Source organism: Lepidothrix coronata, unplaced genomic scaffold (genome assembly GCF_001604755.1).
Source record: "Lepidothrix coronata isolate B3197 unplaced genomic scaffold, Lepidothrix_coronata-1.0 Scaffold41, whole genome shotgun sequence".
NCBI lineage: Eukaryota > Metazoa > Chordata > Aves > Passeriformes > Pipridae > Lepidothrix > Lepidothrix coronata.
The window spans coordinates 1,966,073-1,981,346 of record NW_016690221.1 but is presented as its reverse complement, the minus strand read 5'-3'; the positions used below and the strand labels follow the sequence as shown (position 1 = coordinate 1,981,346).

Sequence of the window (15,274 nt, the reverse complement as noted above, 5' to 3'; positions counted from 1 at the left end):
CCTGGGGGAGCAGAGGGATTTGGGGGTCACAGGTTTCATCCTGTGACTGTGGACCCAGCACAAGATCCTGTGGCACTTCAGAAAGGCAGGGGAGGATCTGAGCTGCAGAAGTTGCAGGGGATGTCTGGCTGTTTGTTCATTTTCTTTATCGTGCCCAGCTGAAGCTGGGTCAGTGTACAGAACTGGACAGGAGATGCCCTATCCAGAGCATGCTTGACCTCTGCAGAGATGTGCACAGATGTGAAGTGCTGGGGAATGAGGTTTCTCCCCCCATTACCTCTGTTGGTGACCTAACCTGGTCTCTGATCCAGACCCTCCCAGGTGAGAGAGCTCTCTTGCAAGAACTTTTTGAATAGTGAAAACTTCACAGCGACTCAGGGGAGGCTGGAGATGGAAAAAAAGAGCCCTTGTTCCGCCCAGCTGCACTGGTTTGGGTGGACCTAAAAGTAGCAGGTATGAATGCCACTGGCACTGTCATTACCTTAATGCTTTATGTCACTGCTGGAGTGGGACATTGTCATATATGGATTCTGGGAGGTCTTTTGATCCAGCATTGTATCACATTTTATGACAAAAATCAGTCTAAAATGATTGTGATTGGAGCTGTGTCCTTCAGCCCAGTAGCTGGCTGTGTAAGTAAGTCACCGAGTCAGTGTGCACAGCAGCAAAGTAATGCATAATTCAGGAGGGACCTCTGAGTGACACAGAGGACAGAGGGGCCACACAGCTGTCACTGTGTTGTGTGACTCAAGTTGGCTGGGTGAAGGTGGGGAGTCCCCTCTGTCCTCTGGATGCTCTAGGCAGAACCTGACTGTCCTTAGAGGGACCAGTACCATGGGGATTGGGTTGCATGAAGGAGCCACAGACTGGGGCAGGATTTGCTTCTCTTTGGGAGAGTTTATCTGGAAAATGTGGATATACAAGCATTTCTAGGGTATCTCCTAGAGTACCCCATCCTGGACCATTGCCTCTCCTTACACAAGCACTCAAGGATGTGTCAAGCAACCCCTTCCTGCTCTGATAGCATCTCCCTTGCTGGGGCAGAGTGAGATGGGCAAAGTGGGCCTCAGAGGCAGCGGTTTAGAGAAGCTTGTAAGAGGTTTGATCCTGCCTTAGGAAAACTTCCTCCTTCTCCTGTGTGCTAGCGCTGATTTTCAGTCTATTTCTCTGCTGTTGTAATGAAAGTCCCAGTGCTACACAACTGCCGAGATCCTGACATCGGAAAGCAGCAGCCAGCGTGAGCTGTTTCTCTGGAAAAAAGGATCCATCCAAACGGTTCCTTTATGTCATGCTCTAATTTTGCCGCTGCTGGTTTATTTTTGTTTTTGGCTTCTTTTATTCACGGTATTCTTAAAACTTCCCTTTCAGGGCTTAGCAGCTTAACCATTTCAAAATCATGCCAAGCGGAAATGTAGCATACGATTTTCTCTCTAAACATTGTGCTGATCACTCAAATGTATTCTGGATTTGTAGAAAAGCTGCAAGAAAATGGGATGAAAAAGGGTGAGAATTAGCACTTAGATGAAGAGCCAGGTCTTTGCATGCTCAGGAAAGATCTGTGGAAGCAAACAGTGTCCCTTGTCACCTTCTTGCTCTGCAGCATCCCGTATTGGCATGGCTTACAGCAGGATTGGTGGGCAGGCGGGTGGTGAAGCACAGATTTCAGTCCTGAGGCTGGTACAGTCTTTACACATGAATCTTGGCCCTGGTTGTTGGTCCCTGATACCTGTATTATGCTCCAGGCTCTGCTGCCAGATTCCTCTGTGGGTTTCAGCAGCTCCATCAGTCTCTTGAGCCTCCCTCTTTTCCATAGGAAAGGGATTATAGTACCAAAAATAGCCTATTTTCCAAGGTGGGCCTCTCTGTGACTCTCCTCTGTGAAATACCTCTTCCTCCCTGTTCCTTCAAGTGAAATACAAAGGAAATGTGATTCACCACCAGTGCTGATGTGCCGAGCCAGAGGGAAAGCTGCTGGTGTGCGAGGGATGCTTTGTGCCTGCACACGTGCCCTTCTGACACGTGAGTCTCTGCTGGAGCCAGTGGCTCCCCACTCTGCTTGTCCTGCTGAAGAGCTGGAGGATTCAGGGCAGAAACAGCCCTGCTCCTGGTGCTGATGGAGCACCTGTGATGGGAGCAGATGCTGCTTCTGGGAGGTGAGCTGAGTGTAACCTGGTCACATGGACAGTTCTGTCCCATGAGAACTCATTAGGGATGGGCCCACTGTGACTTTTGTTCAGCTCATGCTCCTGTGAGATTGTAAGGAGCTGCGTTTTCCAAAGGAGGAAGAGAGCAAGGAACAGATTCGGAAATGCAGACTTTCTCTTGGAGTCAAGTGGGTTATTGCCATCTCATGACTGCTGCAACACAGGTCGCTGTGCAAACCTGCTCTTGCTGTGATGATAGGGGTGCAGACTGGAACAAGAGAAGACAGCTCGGTGTTGCAGAGCTGGGAGGTTGGTGGGAGTCCTTATTTTCAAAGACAAGGGTGACAGAGAGTTCTTTTTCTGCCATTTCTGGCTTTTTGCGATTGATCACATTAGAAGACCTTTGAGGTTCCTCACTACTTGCAGAAAATGCCCGTGGGTCCTGAGCTGCGGAGCTGGGCTGTGGATTGCGGCAGCCTCGGTTAGGGATGCTCTGAGCTGGAATTTGCTCTTTTGTTACAGCTCTCAGGCTTTCAGGGTGAAGTGAGGGACAGCTGACGATTATTAGTAGCTTTAAAATTAATAATGCTCTTTAGAGCATTTAATCTTTCATTAATAATAAATACAATACATGCTGGGTTGTACCTAGACCAAGGAACATTCAGGTTCCTGAAGCACTACGGCTTGGGTGGTTGGAGCTCTGTGTGGATGTGAGCAAGGGAATTCCCTGTATTGGGCCATTCAGGAGAGGATGTGGGGAAGGGCTTGGTTTGATTTTTGTAAGTCTCACCTGTGTAAATCCTGAACAGGGGTCAGGCAGGATCCTGTGTCCTGCCAGTTCCATGTGCCTTCGAAGCAGCTCCACATCCCTGCTTGCATCACAGACCGAGGGCTGAACATGGCCCTTGGTTTATTCGTAATAATCCTGAGGGAAGGTGGAACACATGGAGGTCTTTGGGCTTCAGGAAGAGGTGAAGAGCTTGGCATAGGTAGAAACCACAGAGTGACAGTGCAGATTGTGGCCATGCAATGAGAAGGTTGAGTGAGCGCACTCGCTGTTGAAAAACCTTGGGATGCAGGAGAAGGGAGTAGAGGGATTCCTCAATTTGCCTCCTCATCACTCCCAAGTAAATCCTTTCTGGCTGATGTGGTTGGCATATACAGAGCATCTTGGCTCGATGCTTCAGCGGATGGTCTCCAGTTGGTGTGACTTAGCTCAAAGCTGGGACGTGAGGAGCATTAGGGAAGCTGGGGGCAAAATGTTGTGATCTTCAAGGAACAGCAATGCATTTTTCTGATGTTGTTCATATGCTAGGAAATTCCCCCCCCCTCCTTTTTCAATTAACCATTGAGGGAGGAGACTTTCCTAGCTTGTAGGGGAACAAATCTGAAGAAATCAGTAACAGTCATGTTGTTGGAGAATGTCTGGCTCCACTTGAGTTGTTTTTCCACTGTTTGGATAAATAAGACAATAAGAAGAACTGCTGAGATAGTTGGCAGAGAAATGAATCCCCTGGGAGATCGGGACAACGTTGTTTATTGGTGGGACCTGCCTGTGCATGAGGGGTCAGTCCTGCAGTTCTGTAGAGAGAAGGGAAACAAACAGTCTCTGTTTTAGCACCGGATTCATTGCAAGGAGATATGCCAGGGAGCATTAGTGCCACAGCCACCATGATCTTTTGCTCAGATTAGTTTTGGTTTTTTACGGCAAAAAAAAAAAAATAATGGCTGGTTCCCATTAGATCAGATATGGACAAAATAATAGTGGTATCACAAAGATTGAGGTCTGTAAGATTAAAATGTGAAAGGGAGGAGAAATGATAGCTTTGGCCCTGCTTGCTGTTACAGCAGTCGTGTGGATAAATGACTCTATGCAGATAAGCAGGGCAAAAATAAAAGGGATGCTCAGGACGAGATGGCAAAAAAATGGGAACTAATCAGCAGATTCAACCACTGTAATAATGCAGTAAACATGGAAAATTACATTATATTAGCTCCTCTGCTTCCCACTGTATATATTAGCCACAAAGTCATCGATAGGCGATTCGCTGTGAAGATGCAGCTCTGCAGATATCGGAGCTCCCCCCTCCTGGGGGAAGACATTAATGATGCTAAAGGGGAAAGTTGACTTTCGAACTGCGTAAGGAAGAAGTGGCTCGAATTGAACTGCAGAAAAGCTCTCAGGTCACCAAGTTAAAAATCTGCTCTCAGGAAAAGGACAGCCGGTCTGTTTGTCCCCAGTGCTCAGGCAGCAGTAGGGTTCGTGCTGAGCCACAGCTTAATTGCAGTCCTGGGATGTTCCCCTGGTGCAGGAGAAATTGGTCTGCTGCAGATATTTTTTATATATTTATATATATATATATTTATATATATTTTAACTAGTGAACTGATTTCCATTTTGTTCAGTTTCTCACAAAGAATCACAAGTAGTCACTGCAGCCCTTTCCCTGAGTTCACGTAAAACCAGCATGTAACATTATTTGCAAATGAGCTTCATCCCTCTGGCTCCCAGTTAAAGAAGGAACTGCTTGGTCCAGCATTGCTCCCAAAATATCCATTTAAACCATGTAATGATTCTGACTCTCTCATGCATAGTAGATGAAAGACGCTCCGCGATTTATTTTTAAAGCTTTGAACCCCAAACATGGTCAATCATAGAAAAAAAGATTAAAAAAGGAGGAAGTCATGATAATGCAAAGCTGGGAGAAAAGCAGTCCTACACTTCACAGTAAAATCCGTTTTCTTTGCACTTTTTTATTAACAGCTCCAACTATGATCAGTGCATAAATCTACCTGCAACACAGGATGTTGGAAAATTACCGAGAGACAGCAACGCCCTCCCTGCTGCTTGGTGAGAAAAGAAGGATGCACCTTCAGGTATGGGCTGGAATATTGTTTTATCCTCTGTTCCCTGTTTGTGTTGCACTAAACCTGCTTGTTGCATTGATTAGAGGGGGAAATAAGGTGTTTGCAACAGGGAAACTTTGGAAGGGGTTCTCTAAACTCGTCTCAAGATACAGATGAGTCTCTGTGCCCAAGCAGCACAGGGCTCTGGAGGCTTTGTTGGCTCCGCCTGAGCGGGCAGAGGTGGTTAATGGTGGTGTTCTGTCCTGTGTTTGCTGTTGGTCTCACCCTGCCCCTGTGGAAGTCAATTATGCCCCTCTCGAGGAGAACAGCGCAGCACTGGGTGCTCCCGCAGCCTCCCGGGAGGAGCAGCATTGGGAAGCAGAGCACATGCTCTGCCATTCCCCGCTCCCATGCTCTGCCATTCCCCGCTCCCCGGGTCACGTTGAACCGCGCATACGAAATCGCCGCTTCCCCGGCGCCGTGGCGGCTTCGTGGGGATCACAGGAAGGGCTGAGCAGGATGAAGCTGCGTTGGCTGCTGCTGCCGCCGAACAGCCTTTTTAGTGCAGGAGCAGAGCTAGGCACTCCTCCTGGGCTTTCTTAATCCAGCCTCAATCCGTGCACTTCAAGCAGGAGCCTTGTTTTAGGGCTGTGCTGAGCACTCGAGTCTCCCAGCAAGCTGCTCTTGCGCCTGTAAGAGCCAGCCACAAGCCAAAAAGCCGGTTTTACTCTCCTTTGAAGAGGATGGAAATTGCTCCCTCTGAGCAGGGGAGAGTGGAGAGGAGCTGTGGTTTCCAGGATAGGAAAAGGGAGGGTTGGTGACTTTCTGAACGTGGATTTTTCTAACGTTTGTTTGACACTTTGGGTTCAACATTGACAGGCTGCTACCCCTGAAATCCAGCATGGCAACTGGATTATAGCCGTCACATCTATCTCTCCAGGGAGAAAAAAAGGGTTTCCAGCCACAGAGACCAGTTTAAAACATGCCAGCCTTCTCCAGCACATTTCCCTCAGTATATGTTCTGGAGCAAACAAGTACCTGAGGACTACTTAATTCTTGGCAACTGTTCAGCACTGCTGTGTTGGGGATTGGGGTTTCTCACTTACCTGGCTGAGTTGGTTGTTTTGCCACCTGTGCAAGTGGTTTGAGGAAATATCGGGAATTAGCTTGTCTGTCATCTTGGTGTTTGTAGATGCTTGTCCAGTGGGAGTCACTGATTCCAGTCAAGCCCTTTCTTTTCATGGTGTCTGTCAGTCCCATTTACATTTTCCCATTGCCACACTTGCTGCCTGCAGTGACCACTGAGGACAGATTGCTGTTGCTGGCTTTCACCTGGGGCCTCTTAGGACGTAGCAGTGTGTGTGAGCATTGAGGTCCCCAGTTTGTAACGTGGGCTTCAGAGGAAGCCTGTGGTGGCACCTGATGTCCTGATATTTCTGTTGGAGTGTGGCTGTGCTGGTGGGTAAACAGGGTGGAGGGAGACGTGCTGGGTTAGGAAAGGAGCTGCAGATTTTGTGACTTGAATGGGTCTTTGTTTATTGATATGTGTGTGATTCAAGCACAAGGTTTCCTCATCTGTGGGAAATACTGGCTATCTCAGGGAGGCAGCTTAGATTGCGTTGTGGCTGCTGAGGGCTCTTGGTGTTGAGTCCTGTCTGGGTTAGTTATACAGGTACTTTTATATGTACCAAAGGTGAGGAAGCAAAATGGGGGATAAGTGTTAGAAGAGGGGTGGGTGACAGGGCTGCCCTCCTGGCACAGGGGGACCATTGTGCTGAGCTTTCAGCTGGTTTTCCAGGTTTCTGACACTTCTGCCTTGGCTATGGTGCTCTATCAGCCCATGTTTCACCACAGTGAGCTCTCCCTAGAGATAGTTTTTTCCTTTAGGCTCCCCTACATGACACACACAATGCACAAGTGCCGAAGCCTGACACCACATGCCAAGAGATGCCGCAAAGGTGGGGTTTGCTCCCTGCAACCTACTGTTCCCATCCTGCATTTCTTGAGAGAGCTCTGGCATCCTGCCAGGCCACAGAGGAGATGTTTTTCACCCCTTCCCACATCCATGCATGCCTCTCTCACCCCAGGGAACCCCATGTTGGCACAGGACGACACTGGATGATGCTGCACATTCAGTATGAGGATGCTCCTCTACAGCAGGATGAGGGCTGAGCGTAACGCCTTTTAATGTTCCTTCTCCTAATTATCCTCTTAATTACTCAGTGAAATGCCCAATAAAACAAATCACTATAATTTCTATTTTATTCTCTGCCTTTTGCGGGTTATTTAAGAGCGCAGGATACATTAAGGAGGCACTTTCTCATGAGGGAATGCCTTCCAATAGATCATACTTGCAAAATGGTTTTATGTGCCTATCCTGTGCATTTCACCCTCATTTTCCATGCCAGTTTGCTAATTACCAGAGACACTAGTGGCTGGGAAGCAGGGCCTCCCTTGCTGCCCATCCCTGCCCTGGTGAAGTCACAGCTCTGAGTTTGTGACATCCCCATGGCAACGGCCTGTGATGTCACTAGCAGGGATTACAACTTTTCGAAGCATCCAGGCACAGGCAGCCAAGCTGGAACTCTTGGGCTTTCACATGTCTTTAAATAGCAAGGAACTGAAATGCAGGGGAGTCTACAAGAAGGCTTTAGATTTCCCTTTATTGTACCCTGAGGGAGGGGAGGCTGTTGACTGCGGGGCTGCCACCAGCAGTCCCGTCCTCTGGCCCACGGCAAGCCCAGCTCCCTTGTGCAAACTTGAGGTTTACCTGGGGAGCTGAGCCCTGCAGTGACCCTCGTGTGTGATCCTGTGGCCAAGGTCTGGTGTGTTGGGCATCTCCCCAATGTCCCTGGGGGCTGCAGGTGTCCCCAACCCTATGCAACTCCCTGTGGCTCTGTATTTCTTGGGAATAGAGTGAACCTAAAGCAAACCTGGGGACCATAGGTCCCTATAGCCCGCCCTGCCCACGCTTCTCCCCCAGTCTAAACTGCTCTCTCCACTTGCTTTCTTCAGTGCTTTTTGTCTAATACTCATAGTATTTGCATAATAAGATGCTGTTCATGCAGAGGCAGCGAGGGAGGAAGATTCATGTGCATACCTCTCTAGCAACAGGAAAATCATGTAATAACAGCACTTTATTTTGCACCTGGGGAGGAAATTCAGCTCCCACCGCCGGTACCACAAACTGTGCAGGGTGTTTAAACACACAGCCCCAAAACTTACACAGGGCGGCCACCTGACTGATATTTATGTACCTTATTTAACCAGCAGAAGCAAATCAAGCAGGCGGAAGAGTCAATCTCTTTATTTTAGTTTTTCTAAGGTAGGAATAAAAATGATATTTCAAAGGCCAACGTGTCTCAGCCGAGCGGTGATGGGGAAAAGCCGGTGCCGCAGAACATACTGTCCTGTCTCCTGGTTTCTCAGATCATAACTTCTAAGCTGGATTCAATAGAAATAAATGTTCAGTAGTTCCAGTGGTGGCCTTTGGAAATGGAGCTAATGGAACAAGACAAAAAAATCGTTACAACATTTTGACAAGCGCTTAAATATTTAATGCTATGCACGGCACAGCCCAGTTGCAGGGACATGGTGGTGGTGCACCTGCAGGGGGCCGTGCCCTTCGTTAGCACGGGACTGAGCCCTCCCGGGGACAGGGGAAATTAGGCAAATGCTGTTTGAGCTGTGTGCTGGTAAACAGGCCAAGGGCAGCTGCAGCTCTGGCAGCCCCGTGCTGTGCAGTGGGCGAAGGGCTTGGTGGCACATCCTGCACCAGGGACCCCTGGAGGAGGAGGAGAAGAAGGAGGAGGAGTGTGGCCAGTTCTTGGAGGAAGCTGTTGGAGGAGAATGCGTAATATCACCCTGAGCTGAGACAAGGGAGATGAAGAGGCTGCAGTGATTAAATAGGATCTACTGAAATCCTTCCAAAGCAGGCTTAGGAATTAAGAGCCATCAATGTCACATTGAGGGTCACTCGCTGCAGGACACCTCCGGCTGGTGCCCGGCCTCCCCCCCGTGCCTCTGTTTAGCCCCATCTGAGCCTCAGGAAACTCATCCTTCCTTTCAGAGCCCACCTGGCCGTTCCTGTCTGCCACAGAACAGTGAATCTCAGCTAGGAGAGCCTCTAAGAAGCAAATTTGTCCGGAGAGGAAGGATTGGACTGTGTATGGCAAGACTTGCTTTGAATTCGGGTGTCATTAGGGAGTTAACAGTGGAGGAAGGTGGTGGGGAAAGAAGGCAGTGAACTGGCTGGGTTGACGTTTCCTTCATGCAGGGATCTGACTGTGGGTCCCCTGGAAGCAGCAGTGATGGAGACTAACCTGAGGAGATGTCAGCTGGTGGCCCCTGTGTGTCAGGGATGGTGTGCTTTGCTTGCTCAGTCCTTCCTTACCACGTCTGTGGGACTTGACTGAAGCAACACTCCAGCAGCAGCACGGCCATGCCCTGGCAGCCTGTGCACACCAGGAACATCCCAGTCTCAGATAATATCCCCCCAGCACCAGCATGGGAATATTGGTGGGACCAGCCAGAGCCAGGGCACCATGAAACTGGCAGGCATTCCTTTTCTGGGATTGAGCTTCCAACATGGCTCAGATGCTTTGGTCGTGGTGACCTGCGCTGGAGTGAGACCCTGCTTCATCTGCTGCCACTGGTGCCACATTCACAAACATCCTCATCAGTTCCACGAAGCGGGGCCATCTCTCCCAGCCACATGCAGGCATTGAGCAGAACTCCAGAGGGACCATCCTGAGTGACAAACTTCTGTCTGATCAGGGACTCCCACTGAAGGGATTTTTTTATCCCCCTCCTCTGCCTTTCTCCTTATTTTCCACAGCTGGAACGATGGGTCACAGCAGGGAGATTTTCACACATCATTAGAGCCAAGTGTCCAACTCCACACAGCCGTCAACCCCAATCAGAGCGATTTAAAAGGCAGCACTTCCTTTAATCATCTGGGAATGCTCAGATCTGTTAGTGTGAACTGAGTGCTCCCACACAAATGGGAGAAGCAGGGGGATGGAGCAGAGGGAAATGATGCTGAGATGAGACCCACGGTATTAAAAAGCAGTGGCTCCTCACATGTACATCAGCCCGGGGACAGACCTGGAGGATGAGGTCATTCCTCCCTATCTGTCTCTTCTCGTTTTCCTCTGTGGATGATTGGAGGTGGCCATGGGTCCGTATCTGCCTGAGCAGGGCCTGCGGAAGGGCTGCTGTCTGCAGCTGAGACCTGAGCCAGGGGTGATGGATAAAAATGCTCATAGAGAGGAGAAAGTCTGGGCACCAGCATTTCTGACTCATGAGGTAGAAGCATCCTACTGCACAAGGTCCTGAGCATTGGAGATGTCCTGGAGAATTGCAGGCACCGCGTCAAGCTGCAGCTCTACAAATTCCCAGAGAACAAATGAGTAACCCAAAATCTTGGAGCTGTGCTTCACTCTTTGCTGTCTCAGCCAGCAATCCTGACCCTGGACTGCTGTAACAATGTCCCAGGCTTGGTGAAGTGGTGCAGCTCCATGCCTGTGCAAATAGCAGGGGACACGCAGGCACGAAGTCCTTCCTTTCCAAGCAACACCCGCAGCCCTGCCTGCCTGCACAGCCGTGTGTGCGCAGCCCTGCCGTGGGCACTCTGTGTTTTTCCCTGTGTGCAACCACACGACCTTCTCTTGGCCTTCTCACAGTCCTGCCACAGCTCCCGTGCGGCGTAGATTGCACGTGGATATGGGAAGGGCAAACACATGAGGAACAACTCGGAATTACCAACGCACCTGACTGCAGGAAGATGAATGTCCTTCCCAAACACTCTGGCGTGTGCACAGGCGCTTCCACAGTGTCCCTGTCTCAGAGCTTTCAGTGCTCATGATTTGTCCAAGGGCAACTTTGCAAAATGTCAGTGTTTTTATCAAAATTCCCTGTGACAGCCTTCAAGTTTTAATTAAAGGAACTGCAGGGGTCTGTTTATTTGTTTGTTTGTTTCCATTTTTCTTGTAAAAAAGCAAATGTTTTTTTCAAGGAAGAAAAATGCCTGTCCCTGTTTGTTTGCTGCTCTGCCATGTCTTTCTGGCTAACTTGCTTTCTAAACCAACCTTGAAGCCTCTCCACGAGGAAGCTCAGCAGCCTGATGACCGTGTCTCACAGGTTCCTCTGAGAGAGTGGCACTGCCACAACAGCGTGCACATACCACAGGGCCAGGATCCACACGTGGCAATACTCCTACAGCCCTGAACAGACAACCAACTGGTGCTGTAGATAAAGTCAGTGACTTGCAGACATAGTTCTGCCTTAAAACCTCCAAGACCAGCAGCAGTGTAGGCAAAGGCTGTGAGAAATTTTGCCATTAACCTCTGAAAACCAGAAAATTTGTGCTTGAGAAGCAATCAGGTTGGTGTTCGTTCTGCCCTTGCTGCTGCAAATTGAGGATTGATAGGACTGAAGGCAATGGTGGGAGAGTCTCGGCATCCTTCTGGACTTTGATTTGATCTCTGCCTTTCATGGTCTTCCCTTTTGTACTTGCTCCTTGCTTTTAAAAGCAACTCTTTGATGGGAGGTGGCAAAATCTCACTTAAGCAGAGCTTTTTTGACAACAAACACTTGACTTTTGGAGCTGCCCTCATCTGTTGGGTAAACATGAAATTATCGTCTTTGACTGGAACTGATCCTCTGGAGCCATGTTATTCCACCAGGGAGAGGTATTTTTGCAGATTTTCAATGTGGATTATTTTTGTAAGTGACTGTAATAGTTTCTTTGGTGGTATTAGGGCTTATTATGTCAGGATTTATTTCAGCATGAAGTGATTCGACATGCTGTAGTCCTGCAACTTTCCTTTGCATGCTGAAATCCAAGAGGCCATCTCCTGCTTCCTCCACAGACAGAATGGGAACAACCTCTTTGCAGCTGGACCTATCTGCCAATGTCAGCTTCCCCCCAGTTGCTAAAGGAGCAAATTTAAGAGAACAAATTTCCCACAAAAGACAGGTAAAAACTCATCTAGGTGAAAAATCTGTGTGGAAGAGACTCCTAGAAAGAGAAGAGGAGGACCACAGAGAACAGATTGCAGCTTCACAGGAGCAGTGCAAGCACTGGGAGCTCCCTGGCATTAGCAGAGGGGTTAGCAGCAGAAAACACAATTGAGGATTAAATGTGGATTATACTGCAGTGATCCTGAAACATCGTCAGTGCTGAGGCAACTAACAAAGGGCTTTATTTCCCTAGGAGAAGAGCTGCTGGACCCAAAGTAGTCCTAGACATCACTCTTCAAGTGTTACTTGTACGCAGTGGCGACACAATGAGCTAAGGCAGCGTGTTGTGGTATCTGGTACCTCCTGGAGACTTTGGCAATACAAACTGGTGGATCTGCTCCTCAAAGCCCCATGTAATATGGGATTTTGGCAATCACTTCCCCATTAAACACCGCCCATGCTCTGCCAGATATCAGAAGAAAAGGTTCACTTAAACCCCTTCAGTGCTGCTCAGTGCCAAGGAGAAATGAATTGGTAACACTGGCTGCTGTCCTCTCTCTGTCAGCATCATTTAAAATCACCCAGGACTGTTGGTTTATGGTGTACCTGTCTTACTGGGATTGAGAAAGGATTGGGCTCATAATTTCTGATCTGTTCTCAGCCAAAAAAAGGGCTTATGTGTAGGAGCTCCTCTGGGCTGTGCAGTCAGCTAGGCTTGAGGCCTTCTTGGTTTTGCGGTCTCAGATGAACACCTCCACAGGGCAAACATCAGCTCAGATAAAACTTTGAGATGTAGAGATGGATGATAGGGATGGATTGACTCGTTCACATTGATTGAGGTGGCAGAGGCATGGAAATTGGGACTTCACGTGCCCACAAATCCTGCCATGCTCAACATATGGCATTGGGCAACACTGACCTCCTCCATCTGGTGTCTGGATCACTCTCTGCTTAGGCAAAAAGAGGCATTTTCATCCTGCTGACCAGACTCATCCAGTTCCCTTCACGAGCTGAGACTCAGCAGGGGTGTGTGCAGGAAGGGCACGAGCCCTCTGCTCCACAGCACAGTGAGCAAGGCAACCCTTGTGCCTTGTCTGCGGCAGCAGCACATCCAGAGGTCCCCTGGCAAGAACCCGGGGCTGGGAGGAGCAGGAGGCGGTCTGTCCATCTGTCCATCCTCTCCCACCACACGAGCCCAGGTTAGCTGCAGCTACTCTTGGCAGCCTGATTCCCTGCTCCAGCAAGCGCTGGGCTGATGGGGAGGCAGCCACGAGAGGAACACTCTGTTCGGCAGCTGCACATTCCATTAATTTAATGAGGATTTTTTTTTTTTTACAAGGCAGATGGTAAAATAGCTATTTTCTGTTGTCTAATAAATACCATCAGCAAGGCAGAAAATGCGCAATCTCGCCAAGTCCTTTCTGATTCCTTGCCCTCCTGTACTGATGCGTTTCCCCGTTCTCTGCTGGCAGCTGGCAGAGCTGGGAGGTGGGATGGGAGGGAGAGATGGGACACCAAAGGCAGGTCTGAAATTGCTGGCGGGACCTGCAGGTTGAAGCAGCAGCTTCCCCTGATTGGGCAGAGCCTCGGTGTCCTGCTGGGACAACTGTGCTCTGGCAGCCTCCACTGATCCAATTCTCACTTCATCTGATTGCAGTAATAACAACTCGCACAAATTTCCTGCCTCAACCTGAAATCTTCCAGCTCTGCAATGCAAATAATATAATGTGTGATGAGGAGCCCGATGACGAGGATAATAATAATAATAGTGATGATGCCTTTATTCAATGAATGAGTGAATCAAGCAAGCAAAAATAAATGGTATTCAGAGCCTGAAAATCAATAGGAAGGGAAATCAGGAGGAAATGCAGGGGAACTTGCATCTCTGGGGGAGCGCTGTCCTTAGGAATGGCGTGAAGGAGAGATGAGCAAAGCCCTTGTGGGCTGGGCATTCCTCATCTGCCCATGTCGCTCCTGGGCTCGCTCCTCTCCTGTGATTATATTGCCTCTGCTGAGCTCACTGCTGCTCTGTGCCTGGTCCCAGCCTCGCTGTGATCTCTTTGGCCCCCTTGATTTACGGCTCCCCTGGGCTCTCTGAATGTGTCTGGGCAGCTGGCAGGCTACAGACCTGACCTGGGGTTGGGTAATAACTTGTCTTTTGTCCCATGCCCAGGAGGTTGGACATAAAAAAAGCTCCAGACATCAATTTTCCTCTCCACCGGGGTGGAATTGCAAAATGATGAGTCGGTCTTTGCCCTCATTTATCTCTTTTTTCCTTTCTCCTCCTCTTTTTATCTTTCTCTGTTCTCCCAACATTACTGCTCATTGCTCTCTTCTTCACCCCCTTTCCACTATCTCTTCCATCATTTACCAGCCTCCCTCCCCTCCACACATCACTGCTCCCCCTCTTACCTTCTTCTGTCTCATTTTTTCATGTGTTTCTTTCCCATCTCAAAACTTTCATGATTTTTCTTGCTGTGCATAGCAGTTTAATATCTATACCCATAGTAGCCTGCTAATACAGTAATTGTACAAGAAACCTAAGGCCTTGGCAGGTAGAAAAACTCGCTTTTTAACTTGGCTTCCTCTTTATCAGGGATTCATTTCAGACAGGATTTCTGTGGGCACAGCTCTGCCACTCTCTGTTAGGGAAAAAAAAAAGGATTAATTCCTGCAACAGGTGAATATGTTTCACAGCTCTGGTGAGCAGGGTTTATTCTCCATTTCCCCCAGGTACATGGGGGATTTAGTCATCTAACATGGTGCTTTTCTTTGTCAGGTATGTGTTTAAAGGTTTGTGTTACATACCTGTACCTGTGCAGAGACCTCCTGGGGAATGCCCTCTTTCACCATGGGGCATTCCCATGAAACTTTTGCATTATCCAAGGTATTTTTCCCCTTTCTGGAGAGATGCCATGTAGCAAGTTCTGAGCTGACATCCTGCTCTCTTAGGAGATACAGGCACAGGTTGAGGTTACTAAATGCTCTATCCCAGCATCACCAGTGCCAATCTGTGCCCTTGACCTACCTGTTGAAGTCTCCCATGGCTCGTGCCTGTTCTTCCAAGCAGTGCTTGCTCAGGTGAGGGTCTGGCACAGCTCCCACCTGGCAATGCCCCTTCTCTGATCTCTCAGAATGGAATCCTCCATAAGCTTAAGGGAAAAGGACAAGCTTCTCCTGCCCTTTCCCCTCTAGCCTCTTTTCACAGTGTCTGTAGCTTTGTATTGTATTTAAATCTATGCAAATATGTTAGTGGATAAAATATGCAGAATGCAACCCTGAGAAATTGAATTTGACTTGCAAATGTGCTGGGAAGAGGC

The 15,274-nt window shown here is 48.8% G+C and overlaps 1 protein-coding gene across 4 annotated transcripts in view; it reads left to right on the top strand.

The window, feature by feature from the left end:
* The window catches only part of ELFN1 (extracellular leucine rich repeat and fibronectin type III domain containing 1), a 102,766-nt gene that overhangs the window by 14,880 nt on the left and 72,612 nt on the right, over window positions 1–15,274 (top strand). For all 4 annotated transcript variants that reach the window (XM_017813654.1, XM_017813652.1, XM_017813655.1 and 1 more), the window contains exon 2: window positions 4,909–5,021. The gene's annotated coding sequence lies outside the window, so the exon portion shown is untranslated. The remainder of the gene's footprint in view (window positions 1–4,908; window positions 5,022–15,274) is intronic.